This window comes from Salmo salar, chromosome 10 (assembly GCF_965601325.2).
Source record: "Salmo salar chromosome 10, fSalSal1, whole genome shotgun sequence".
Classification (NCBI taxonomy): domain Eukaryota; kingdom Metazoa; phylum Chordata; class Actinopteri; order Salmoniformes; family Salmonidae; genus Salmo; species Salmo salar.
The window spans coordinates 39405696-39418188 of record NC_138300.1 but is presented as its reverse complement, the minus strand read 5'-3'; the positions used below and the strand labels follow the sequence as shown (position 1 = coordinate 39418188).

Genomic DNA, 12493 nt, shown 5'->3' with positions numbered 1-12493 from the left:
CATTGCAAAAGAGGACAGAGGTATGCAGGGAGAAAATGGTATACCTATGGCAACATCTCAAACCTAAAGCAATTGACATTATTGTGAACAGCCCCCCCGCCCAGTACTAGTAATGTTACTAATGCACAGAACTACTATATTGACAAATGCCAAGACCCGTCTGATAGTGTACCGCTGACCACGGCATTTCCGTTGTGTGAAACCAATGGTACAAGCATAATATTTCCCAGATATATGCAATTTCCCCCTTGAGGAGGTAGATAATGTTTTGACTTCACTACCAAACAACAAGGTAAGTGGATCAGATGGTGTCACTTATGAGACTTTAAAGGGACATACTTGGTGATTTTGGCAATGAGGCCCTTTATCTACTTCCCCAGAGTCAGATGAACTTGTGGATATAATTTTTATGTTTCTGTATCCAGTATGAAGGAAGTTAGAGGTAGTTTTGTGAGCCAATGCTAACTAGCGTTAGAAGATACCCATAGACTTCCAGTCATTACACTAATGCTAGTTAGCAATAGCTCGCAAAACTACTTCTACTTGATAAATGGCCTCCTTGCCAAAATCTCAAATTATGGTATCTCTTTAAGTGACACCATCTGAAATGCCCCAGTCCTCCCATGCCCTCATGCATATCTTCAATGCCTGTCTGATTAATGGAAAGGTACAGTGCCTGACTCATACATTTACGTCATTTAGCAGACGCTCTTATCCAGAGTGACTTACAAATTGGTGCATTCACCTTATGATATCCAGTGGAACAACCACTTTACAATAATACATCTATATATATTTTTTTTTTTGGGGGGGGGGGGGGGTTAGAAGGATTACTTTATCCTATCCCAGGTATTCCTTAAAGAGGTGGGGTTTCAGGTGTCTCCGGAAGGTGGTGATTGACTCCGCTGTCCTGGCGTCGTGAGGGAGCTTGTTCCACCATTGGGGTGCCAGAGCAGCGAACAGTTTTGACTGGGCTGAGCGGGAACTGTTCTTCTGCAGAGGTAGGGAGGCGAGCAGGCCAGAGGTGGATGAACGCAGTACCCTTCTTTGGGTGTAGGGACTGATCAGAGCCTGAAGGTACGGAGGTGCCGTTCCCCTCACAGCTCCGTAGGCAAGCACCATGGTCTTGTAGCAGAACAAATCATATCAAATGTATTTATATAGCCCTTCTTACATCAGCTGATATCACAAAGTGCTGTACAGAAACCCAGCCTAAAACCCCAAACAGCAAGCAATGCAGGTGTAGAAGCACGGTGGCTAGGAAAAACTCCCTAGAAAGGCCAAAACCTAGGAAGAAACCTAGAGAGGAACCAGGCTATGAGGGGTGGCCAGTCCTCTTCTGGCTGTGCCGGGTGGAGATTATAACAGCACATGGCCAAGATGTTCAAATGTTCATAAATGACCAGCATGGTCAAATAATAATAATAATCATAGTAGTTGTCGAGGGTGCAACAAGTCAGCAACTCAAGAGTAAGTGTCAATTGGCTTTTTCATAGCCGATCTTTGAGAGTATCTCTACCGCTCCTGCTGTCTCTAGAGAGTTGAAAACAGCAGGTCTGGGACAGGTAGCACGTCCGGTGAACAGGTCAGGGTTCCAGCAGGTCTGGGACAGGTAGCACGTCCGGTGAACAGGTCAGGGTTCCATAGCCGCAGGCAGAACAGTTGAAACTGGAGCAGCAGCACGGCCAGGTGAACTGGGGACAGCAAGGAGTCATCATGCCAGGTAGTCCTGAGGCATGGTCCTAGGGCTCAGGTCCGCCGAGAGAGAGAAAGAAAGAGAGAATTAGAGAGAGCATATTTAAATTCACACAGGACACCGGATAAGACAAGAGAAATACTCCAGATGTAACAGACTGACCCTAGCCCCCGACACATAAACTACTGCAGCATAAATACTGAAGGCAGAGAGAGACCGGAGGGGTCAGGAGACACTGTGGCCCCATCCGAAGAAACCCCCGGACAGGGCCAAACAGGCAGGATATAACCCCACCCACTTTGCCAAAGCACAGCCCCCACACCACTGGAGGGATATCTCCAACCACCAACCTACCATCCAGATGCGAGCTTCAACTGGAAGCCAGTGGAGTGTGTGGAGGAGCGGGGTGACGTGAGAGAACTTGGGAAGGTTGAACACCAGATGGGCTGCGGCATTCTGGATGAGTTGTAGGGGTTTAATGGCACAGGCAGGGAGCCCCGCCAGCAGCGAGTTGCAGTAATCCAGACGGGAGATGACAAGTGCCTGGATTAGGACCTGCGCCGCTTCCTGTGTAAGGCAGGGTCGTACTCTGCGAATGTTGTAGAGCATGAACCTACAGGATCGGGTCACCGCCTTGATGTTAGTGGAGAACAACAGGGTGTTGTCCAGGGTCACGCCAAGGCTCTTAGCACTCTGGGAGGACACAATGGAGTTGTCAACCGTGATGGCGAGATCATGGAATGGGCAGTCCTTCCTCGGGAGGAAGAGCAGCTCCGTCTTGCCGAGGTTCAGCTTGAGGTGGTGATCTTCCATCCACACTGATATGTCTGCCAGACATACAGAGATGCGATTCGCCACCTGGTTATCAGAAGGGGGAAAGGAGCAGATTAATTGTGTGTCGTCTGGGTAGCAATGATAGGAGAGATCATGTGAGGATATGACAGAGCCAAGTGACTTGGTGTATAGCGAGAATAGGAGAGGGCCTAGAACTGAGCCCTGGGGGACACCAGTGGTGAGAGCACGTGGTGCGGAGACAGATTCTCGCCACGCCACCTGGTAGGAGCGACCTGTCAGGTAGGATGCAATCCAAGAGTGAGCCGCGCCGGAGATGCCCAACTCGGAGAGGGTGGAGAGGAGGATCTGATGGTTCACAGTATCAAAGGCAGCAGATAGGTCTAGAAGGATGAGAGCAGAGGAGAGAGAGTTAGCAGTGCGGAGAGCCTCCGTGACACAGAGAAGAGCAGTCTCAGTTGAATGACCAGTCTTGAAACCTGACTGGTTTGGATCAAGAAGGTCATTCTGAGAGAGATGGCAAGAGAGCTGACCAAGGACGGCACGCTCAAGAGTTTTGGAGAGAAAAGAAAGAAGGGATACTGGTCTGTAGTTGTTGACATCGGAGGGATCGAGTGTAGGTTTTTTGAGAAGGGGTGCAACTCTCGTTCTCTTGAAGACTGAAGGGACGTAGCCAGCAGTCAAGGATGAGTTGATGAGCGAGGTGAGGTAGGGGAGAAGGTCTCCGGAAATGGTCTGGAGAAGAGAGGAGGGGATAGGGTCAAGCGGGCAGGTTGTTGGGCGGCCGGCCGTCACAAGTCGCAAGATTTCATCTGGAGAGGGAGGGGAGAAAGAGGTCAAAGCATAGGGTAGGGCAATGTGAGCAGGACCAGTGGTGTCATTTGACTTAACAAACGAGGATCGGATGTCATCAACCTTCTTTTCAAAATGGTTGACGAAGTCATCCACAGAGAGGGAGGGGGAGGAGGATTCAGGAGGAAGGAGAAAGTGGCAAAGAGCTTCCTAGGGTTAGATGCAGATGCTTGGAATTTAGAGTGGTAGAAAGTGGCTTTAGCAGCAGAAACAGAGGAAGAAAATGTAGAGAGGAGGGAGTGAAAAGATGCCAGGTCCGCAGGGAGGCTAGTTTTTCTCCATTTCCGCTCGGCTGCCCGGACCCCTGTTCTGTGAGCTCGCAATGAGTCGCCAAGCCACGGAGCAGGAGGGGAGGACCGAGCAGGCCGGGAGGATAGGGGACATAGAGAGTCAAAGCATGCAGAAAGGGAGGAGAGGAGGGTTGAGGAAGCAGAATCAGGAGATTAGTTGAAGAAGGATTGAGCAGAGGGAAGAGATGATAGGATGAAAGAGGAGAGAGTAGCAGGAAAGAGAGAGCGAAGGTTGCGACGGCGCAAAACCATCTGAGTAGGGGCAGAGTGAGTAGTGTTGGAGGAGAGCGAGAGGGAAAAGGATACAAGGTAGTGGTCGGAGACTTGGAGGGGAGTTGCAGTGAGATTAGTAGAAGAATAGCATCTAGTAAAGATGAGGTCAAGCGTATTGCCTGCCTTGTGAGTAGGGGGGGACGGTGAGAGGGTGAGGTCAAAAGAGGAGAGGAGTGGGAAGAAGGAGGCAGAGAGAAATGAGTCAAAGGTAGACGTAGGGAGGTTAAAGTCACCCAGAACTGTGAGGGGTGAGCCATCCTCAGAAAGGAACTTATTAAGGCGTCAAGCTCATTGATGAACTCTCCAAGGGAACCTGGAGGGCGATAAATGATAAGGATGTTAAGCTTGAATGGGCTAGTGACTGTGTCAGCATGGAATTCAAAGGAGGAGATAGACAGAGGGGAGAAAGAGAGAATGTCCACTTGGGAGAACATGTGGTCAGACGAGGAGAGAGCAGTAGGAGTAGCAGTGTTTTCTGTGGTAATCCATGTTTCCGTCAGCGCCAAGAAGTCGAGGGACTGGAGGGTAGCATAGGCTGAGATGAACTCTGCCTTGTTGGCTGCAGACCGGCAGTTCCAGAGGCTGCCGGAGACCTGGAACTCCACGTAGGTCGTGCGCGCTGGGACCACCATGTTAAAGTGGCAGCGGCCACGCGGTGTGAAGCGTTTGTGTGGCCTGTGCAGAGAGGAGAGAACAGGGATAGACAGACACATAGTTGACAGGCTACAGGAGAGGCTACGCTAATGCAAAGGAGATTGGAATGAAAATTAGCTAAACAACTGGGTAAGTGAGAGAGCAGTACCTCCCTCACTAACCATTCACTGAAACGCTCAAATATAACTTTTCCAACTTCCACTTTAGAAATTATAATTGATGTAAACTACAGTGGTTCAATGTTTCCAGGAATAGGCTCAAACTTAGTTTATTCAGCTAGATAACTTGGTACAGTATTCTTCCTGAAACCCACCCAGTGCACCGTATCCTATGACGCTGTAGCTAACTAGCATGCTAGCATCCAATAACACACGGTTAGCACCAATACTTGGTACAACAAACTACCAATGGATCATTTGTGTCTGTGTCTAGTTCCTTTCATAACGCAGAAGTAATTAAACGTTGGCTAGCTAACACAAAGTCAGTCCTGCTAGCTACACAAGTGGACAACACATCTCGAAAGTTCAGAAAGTTAAGCTTACGTTGCAAAAATCTTATTGACTAAAAATGATACGGTACTGCTGGCTGGTAGAGTTGGCTAGCTAGCAATGGCTGCGTTTACCTTTATCTTTGATACAAAGACAACTATGTAGCTAGCTAACATTATACTAATCAAAACGTTCCATTGTAATGTATTTAGTTTCTACAGTACTGCTAGTTGGTAAAAGTTGGCTAGCTAGCAGTGGCTGTGGTGTTGTGGTGTTGACGCCATTTGGAAAACGCTGCGTCGCTGCGAACGAATATAGCTGGCTAGCTAACCTTGTTAGTTTCTCAAAGCTACACCTTTATCCTTGATACAAAGACAGCAAAGACAACTATGTAGCTAGCTAGCTAGCTAATCAAATCGTTCCGTTGTAATGTAATGAAATGTAATATTACACGCGGAGCGAAGTACAGCACGACTACTCACTCCAGCATCCGGTCCATCCGGTACTACCAGTACTACCATGACTTGTACCATGGCTTGTAGATACCCATTGGGCACAGACGTCAATTCAACGTCTCTTCTATATTGGTTCAACATAATTTAATTGAAATGACGTGGAAACAATGTTGATTCAATCAGTGTGTGCACAGTGGGTATAGGCATTCTCTCTCCCAAACAAACGGCACATATAGATGGACAGGGCATGTATTCTGCCTATAAACTGGAATTGATGAGTTCAAGCATGAATCCAAAAAGTTTCCCACTGTGTTTCTGGACTTTAGTGATGCCTTTGGTACTTTATCACATAGTGTTATGATCAACTTGAGGAAATACAACTGCCTCAACCTTATATGGACATTATATCCGATGTGTACAAAGGCTCTTTTCTCTAAGTTGCCTGTGAGGAGCACCTGACTGAACCAATCCCATTTAGGGTTGGCATAAAAACAGGCTGCCCATGGAGTGCCGTTAACTTCCTCCTAGTCATCAACCAGTGGCTGAAATGGTTATGCCAGTGTGCCCCAGCCCATGTGCTGTCACCGAACCTAGTACAGGGGTATGCTGATGATGTTCAGATCTCCTCCAGAGAGGAGCATGTTATCAAAGACATGCTCTCTCGCACAGATGACATTTCCAAATGGTCTAGGCTGGAAGTGAAACACTCAAAATGTGCAGTGTTCTATGAAAGACGCAGCGGAGGAAAACGCCTAAAACGGATAAGCCCCCAACATTTACACTAATGAATAAACCAATCGTATTGTCATCACGAAACATACAGCTATCTTGGACATAAGTTTAATTTAGCTGGCGAGTGGGGGGAACAAGATGAGGAGCTTTTCCATGTGTATTCAACCAGGCTTAATATGATTGACATTTCCCCTCTGCCTGTGGTCATGAAGCTAGAGGCTGTGAGAGAGGTGGCCCTAGTAAAGGTTCAACATCTGTTACCAATGTGCATATCCCACAGAAGGTTCTGAGGGAATTAATAACAAAACTGTTCAAGTGGTGACTAAGTCCTATGCTTAAACACACACCACACGTGACGTTGTCTTGCTGAGCCAAAGGGAGGGTGGTTTGGGTGTCCCGAATGTCGAGTGGATTTACATTGCTACCATACTGACTCACCTGTTAAACATGCTCAACAGTGACAACGTGACAGTTAGGGAGTTAGCCAGAGCCTCCCTCCTTCTGGACCTACGGAGGACGACGGTCCCACTGACCACGGACACTGAGGACAATTTCCCGGGCTTCAGGAGGAAGGCCAATGGAAAACTGGGCACTCGTGCTGCAGGCTTTGGAATCTGGTCTGACAGGCCAGACCTCAATGATCTGTTCAACCGCACTGGCGTGGAGCTCTGATGGACATGGACTCACATGCAAACTGAGACAGTGACTGTCTCTGATACAGTTGTGGCAGACCTCTGTGTTGTCATGGTGGCTTCTGTCAACCATGATGGCACATCTCAACCTGCAGCTACTGCAGCACTTGACTGGGCTGAAGCTGCAGAGAACTTGCTACTATGGACTGTGCTGACCACGCTGTCTCCAATTCCATGTACCAAAATGCTGCCATTGGCGAGGACATTCTCACCTTTACCGTTAAGGCGAGGCTACAAGTTCTACTCTGGTACCCTGCAAATCATGATCCCCTGAATTAAATGTAAAGGTGTCTGTTGCACATGTTTTTAATGGTTGTATATTGTTAGACATGAGTGCCTTGTTGACCTAGTCACTACTGAGGTGAGGTGGGGATGGCTGAGCTATGTACTCAGAATATTGAAAAATGTGCTTTCGCCGAAAAGCGATTTTAAAATCTGACACAGCGATTGCATAAAGGAGTTCTGTATCGATAATTCTTAAAATAATTGTTATGTATTTTGTCAACGTTTATGATGAGTATTTTTGTAAATTCACCGGAAGTTTTTGGTGGGAATACATGTTCTGAACATCACACGCCAATGTAAAAAGCTGTTTTTGGATATAAATATGAACTTGATTGAACAAAATATACATGTATTGTATAACATAATGTCCTAGGAGTGTCATCTGATGAAGATCATCAAAGGTTAGTGCTTCATTTAGGTGTGCTATGGGTTTTATTGACATATATGCTTGCTTGGAAAATGGCTGTGTGATTATTTTGGTCTATGTACTCTCCAAACATAATCTAATGTTTTGCTTTCGCTGTAAAGCCTTTTTGAAATCGGACAATGTGGTTAGATTAACGAGAGTCTTATATTTAAAATGGTGTAAAATAGTTGATTGTTTGAGAAAATTGAATTGTGGTATTTTAGTAGTTTTTGTATTTCGCGCCATGCGATTCCATTGGCTGTTGGCTAGGGGTCCCGCTGGCGGAACGCCTGTCCACAACAGGCTAGGCAATGCTCCAGCAATTAACGGCAACCTAGCGGTGTGGAGAAAGTACTGCTCTGTTTCATCCGTTAACTTCAATGGGCAAGGTGGGACGTTAGCGTCCCACTCTATTCAACAGCCAGTGGAATCGCGTGGCGCGAAATACAAATACCTCAAATGCAATAATTTCAATATTTCAAACATACGACTATTTTACACCATTTGAAAGATAAGACTCTCGTTAATCTAACCACATTGTCCGATTTCAAAAAGGCTTTACAGCGAAAGCAAAACATTAGATTATGTTAGGAGAGTACATAGACACAAATAACCACACAGACATTTTTCAAGCAAGCATATATGTCACAAAAACCAAAAACACAGCTAAATGCAGCACTAACCTTTGATCTTCATCAGATGACACTCCTAGGACATTATGTTATACAATACATGCATGTTTTGTTCAATCAAGTTCATATTTATATCAAAAAACTGCTTTTTACATTAGCATGTGATGTTCAGAAGTAGCATTCCCACCCAAAACTTCCGGTGAATTTAATAAATTACTCATGATAAACGTTGACAAAATACATAACAATTATTTTAAGAATTATAGATACAGAACTACTTTATGCAATCGCTATGTCAGATTTTAAAATAGCTTTTTGGCGAAAGCACATTTTGCAATATTCTGAGTACATGGCTCAGCCATCACCGCTAGCTAATTTGACACCCGCCAACGTCGGGGCAACCTAAACTCAGAATTACTATTAGAAAAATTGGATTACCTTTGCTGTTCTTCGTCAGAATACACTCCCAGGACTGCTACTTCCACAACAGTTGTTTTTTTTCTCCAAATAATCCATAGTTATGTGCAAATATCCCTGTTTTGTTCATGCGTTCAGGTCACTATCCAAAGGGTAACGCGCGAGCGCATTTCGAGACAACATTTTTTCACAATGTTCCATTACCGTACTTAGAAGCATGTCAAACGCTGTTTAAAATCAATTGTTATGGTATTTTTCTCGTAAAATGGCGATAATATTCCAACCGGACAATGCTGTATTCATTCAAAAAGGAAGAGAAAAAATGGCGAGGTCTCGTGAACGCGCATTTCCATTCCCTTTGTCCTCAGGCAGACCACTGAAAAACTGAGTTACTATACTTTGCCCAGAGACAGGAGACGCCCCAATCCGCTTTCTGGCGGCTTTAGAGAGCCAATGGAAGCCTTAGAAAGTGCAACATAACCCCACGGATACTGTAGTTTCGATAGACAGGCAAAAGGATAACTACAAAATCGCAGACAGGCCACTTCCTACTTGGAATCTTCTCAGGTTTTTGCCTGCCATATGAGTTTTGTTATACTCAGACACCATTCAAACAGTTTTAGAAACTTTAGAGTGTTTTCTATCCAAATCTACTAATAATATGCATATTCTCGTTTCTTGGCAAGAGTAGTAACCAGTTTAAATCGGGTACGTTTTTTTTATCCGGCCGTGAAAATACCTGCCCCCTAGCCCAGACAGGTTAAGGGTAACCTAGCTGTGTGGGGGAGAAGGTACTGCTCCGTTTCAGCCGTTATGGGCAGCCTAGCTGTGTGGGGGAGAAGGTATTGCTTTTTTCAGCTGATATGGGCAGCCTAGCTGTTTGGAGGAAAAGGTGCTTTTGTTAAGTGAAATGTTTGAATCATTTATGATGTAATGTGATTTGTGAATTCAAATAAAGTATTTAAAGTGTGTGTGTGTGTTCCAGTTGGTCTTGCAGACTGTCTGTGTGTTCTAGTCAGGAGGCCTGACCCAGTTCTATCTCTGTCACTTTGCTCAAACTTCTGTCTGATCCCCCAATACAGCTGCTGCCTACACACACACGTTCCTTATGAAACTTTATTTTAAAGTTGAGGAGTAGAAAACAGACAACAAACAGCCTTCAGTCACACACACAGAGAGGGGCTACAGGACAATATGGTCTGAGACCATAGAATTACAATGTATTTCTGTGTCTGAGACAGACAGAGATAGATGGGCTGTCAGTCATTCTGTCTGTCATTCCATGGATGGGTTTGTTCCAGAGATCTACATTTAATTTAATTTTACCTTTATTTAACTAGGCAAGTTAGTTAAGAAAACATTCTTATTTTCAATGACGGCCTAGGAACAGTGGGTTAACTGCCTGTTCAGGAGCAGAACAACAGATTTGTACCTTGTCAGCTCAGGGATTTGAACTTGCAACGGCTACTAGTCCATCACTCTAACCACTAGGCTACCCTGCCACCCTAAATGTGTTCAGGGTAAGTTATATGGGCTTGAGGTAAGCCATACGGTAATTCTGAACCCTGCATATCCAATGAGCACATCACCAGTCCCCTCTCTGTTACCTCTGAATCACAGTAGTATAAAGCTTTAATAATGCTTAACCACTTATCCAGTGTTCTTATCCTCTTCCCAGGAAACCAGGAACATTCCCAGAACATTAGCTAAGATTCCTATTAAGTTCTAGTTTTATCTAACGTTGGGGACGATAACACCCTAAAAACATTCAAAGAATGTTATTAACAACAAAATATTTTTTCTTCAAAAATGTTGTTCATGAAATATCCTAGGAATGTTCTCCTAACATTCACTGACATGTTGTGCACAACATCAGTAACAACCGCCACAGAACGTTCCCCAGAAAGTTTTCATTAAATTTCCAGGTAATGTAATAACACAATGTACCAACCATGCTCAGTTGTGATGGCATTCAAATCAAATCACATTTTATTAGTAACATGCATCGAATACAACAGCTGTAGACCTTACAGTGAAATGCTTACTTATGAGCCCCTAACCAACAATGCAGTTTCAAAAAATACAGATAAGATAAAAGTAACAAGTAATTAAAGAGCAGCAGTGAAATAACAATAGCGAGACTATATACAGGGGGGTACCGATACGTAGTCAATGTGTGGGGGCACCAGTTATTTGAGGTAGTACAGTATGTACATGTAGGTAGAGTTATTAAAGTGACTATGCATAGATGACAACAGAGAGTAGCAGTGGTGTAAAGAGGGGGTGGGGGCACTGCAAATAGTCTGGGTAGCCATTTGACTAGATGTTCAGGAGTTTTATGGCTTGGGGGTAGAAGCTGTTTAGAAGACTCTTGGACCTAGACTTGGTGCTCCGGTACCGCTTGCCGTGCGGTAGCATAGAGAACAATCTATGACTAGGGTGGCTGGAGTCTTTGACAATTTTTAGGGCCTTCCTCTGTCACCACCTGGTATAGAGGTCCTGGATGGCAGGAAGCTTGGCCCCAGTGATGTGCTGGGCCGTTCGCACTACCCTCTGTAGTGCCTTGCGGTCGGAGGCCGAGCAGTTGCCATACCAGGCAGTGTTGCAACCTCATTCATACAATGTTCAAGTTCGCTAGACCGGTTCATTAGACTGCAGATTCCTCACTCCCTAGATGCGCATTAAAGGGCCAGATATGCAATTAAAGGGGAATTACACAAAAAAATCTTACAGGCCCCCCCCCCCCCCCAAAAATGGCCTTTTTCCAATTTCATTGTTTCTCTATGAACAATTGTACTTTTGAGAGTGAAAACCAAAAACAATCTAAAATCAGGAAAAAGAAAATGGAGAAAACATAATTTGGGAAAATATCAAACAGATTGCAGAATTTATAGCGGCCACTTAGAGTTGTTTATTAACCATTATTTTACCATATATAATGACAAAACATGCAGTACTTTATCTTGTACATAAAGGACCCAGGGAAGAGTTGCAGGGGAGAGGAGAAGAGAAGAATTTGCTTATTTGATAGCTAGCAAAAAATGTATTTGGCTGTGTTTCATTTTTTAAAAGTAGCTCTCATGCTAGGAAAGGTTGGAGACCCCTGATTTAGATGCAGTATAACTTTAGCCAGCTAACTAAGATTGAGTGGTCCACCATATTTTAGCTCGCTAACATTAGCATTGATAGTTATTTTTGACCTACTTTGCTAGTAACAGTAATGGCAATATTGCCATCTAGTTTTATTGATAAAATAGTAGGCTAATTCCCCAGCCAAGCATATACAACTAGTAGAGTAATTTTGGTTGTGAAGTGCATTAGCATAAAGCTTTGTCCTTTCTTTAGAACAAAAGGCAATTTACCACTTGGCTGTCTATTGTATCTCCCTTTCACAGGCCTTCCCAGTGAACACCACCGCATAAGATTGCCTGCTGTAGTTCTTCGAGAGATGTCCAGTTTGCAGCCGAACATGCAGCAAAGAGAAGACCAGCAAGGGGGCCCTCATCTGTGACTGTGAGAATTCCTATCAATGGAACAGTCAGCCACATGTTGGCAAGTATCTGGCCAGCAACCTTCACCTGTCAGCAGCAAACATTTTCACAGGCTCATCATTTGTAAATACAGAAGGTAACCCACTTCATTACTTTGATACATTTGTGAAACATAATTTATGTAAACTGACAACCTCACCTCCAGCCTACTCACCAATGGTTGTCGATTGGGAGAACAGAATTAGTTAGGTTTAGTCTGACTTGTTCAAACTTCAACATAGTATAGATTTGTGTGTCAGATATGACCTATCCTAACTGCCATTGGTACTAGAACAGTG

The 12493-nt window shown here is 44.7% G+C and overlaps 1 long non-coding RNA gene across 1 annotated transcript in view; it reads left to right on the top strand.

The window, feature by feature from the left end:
* LOC106560390 (uncharacterized) overlaps positions 1–12291 on the top strand; it is a 29921-nt gene extending 17630 nt beyond the window's left edge. Inside the window, exon 2 of the long non-coding RNA XR_001318591.3 lies at positions 12060–12291. This is a non-coding gene — a long non-coding RNA (uncharacterized LOC106560390). The remainder of the gene's footprint in view (positions 1–12059) is intronic.
* Positions 12292–12493: the final 202 nt, after the last annotated feature.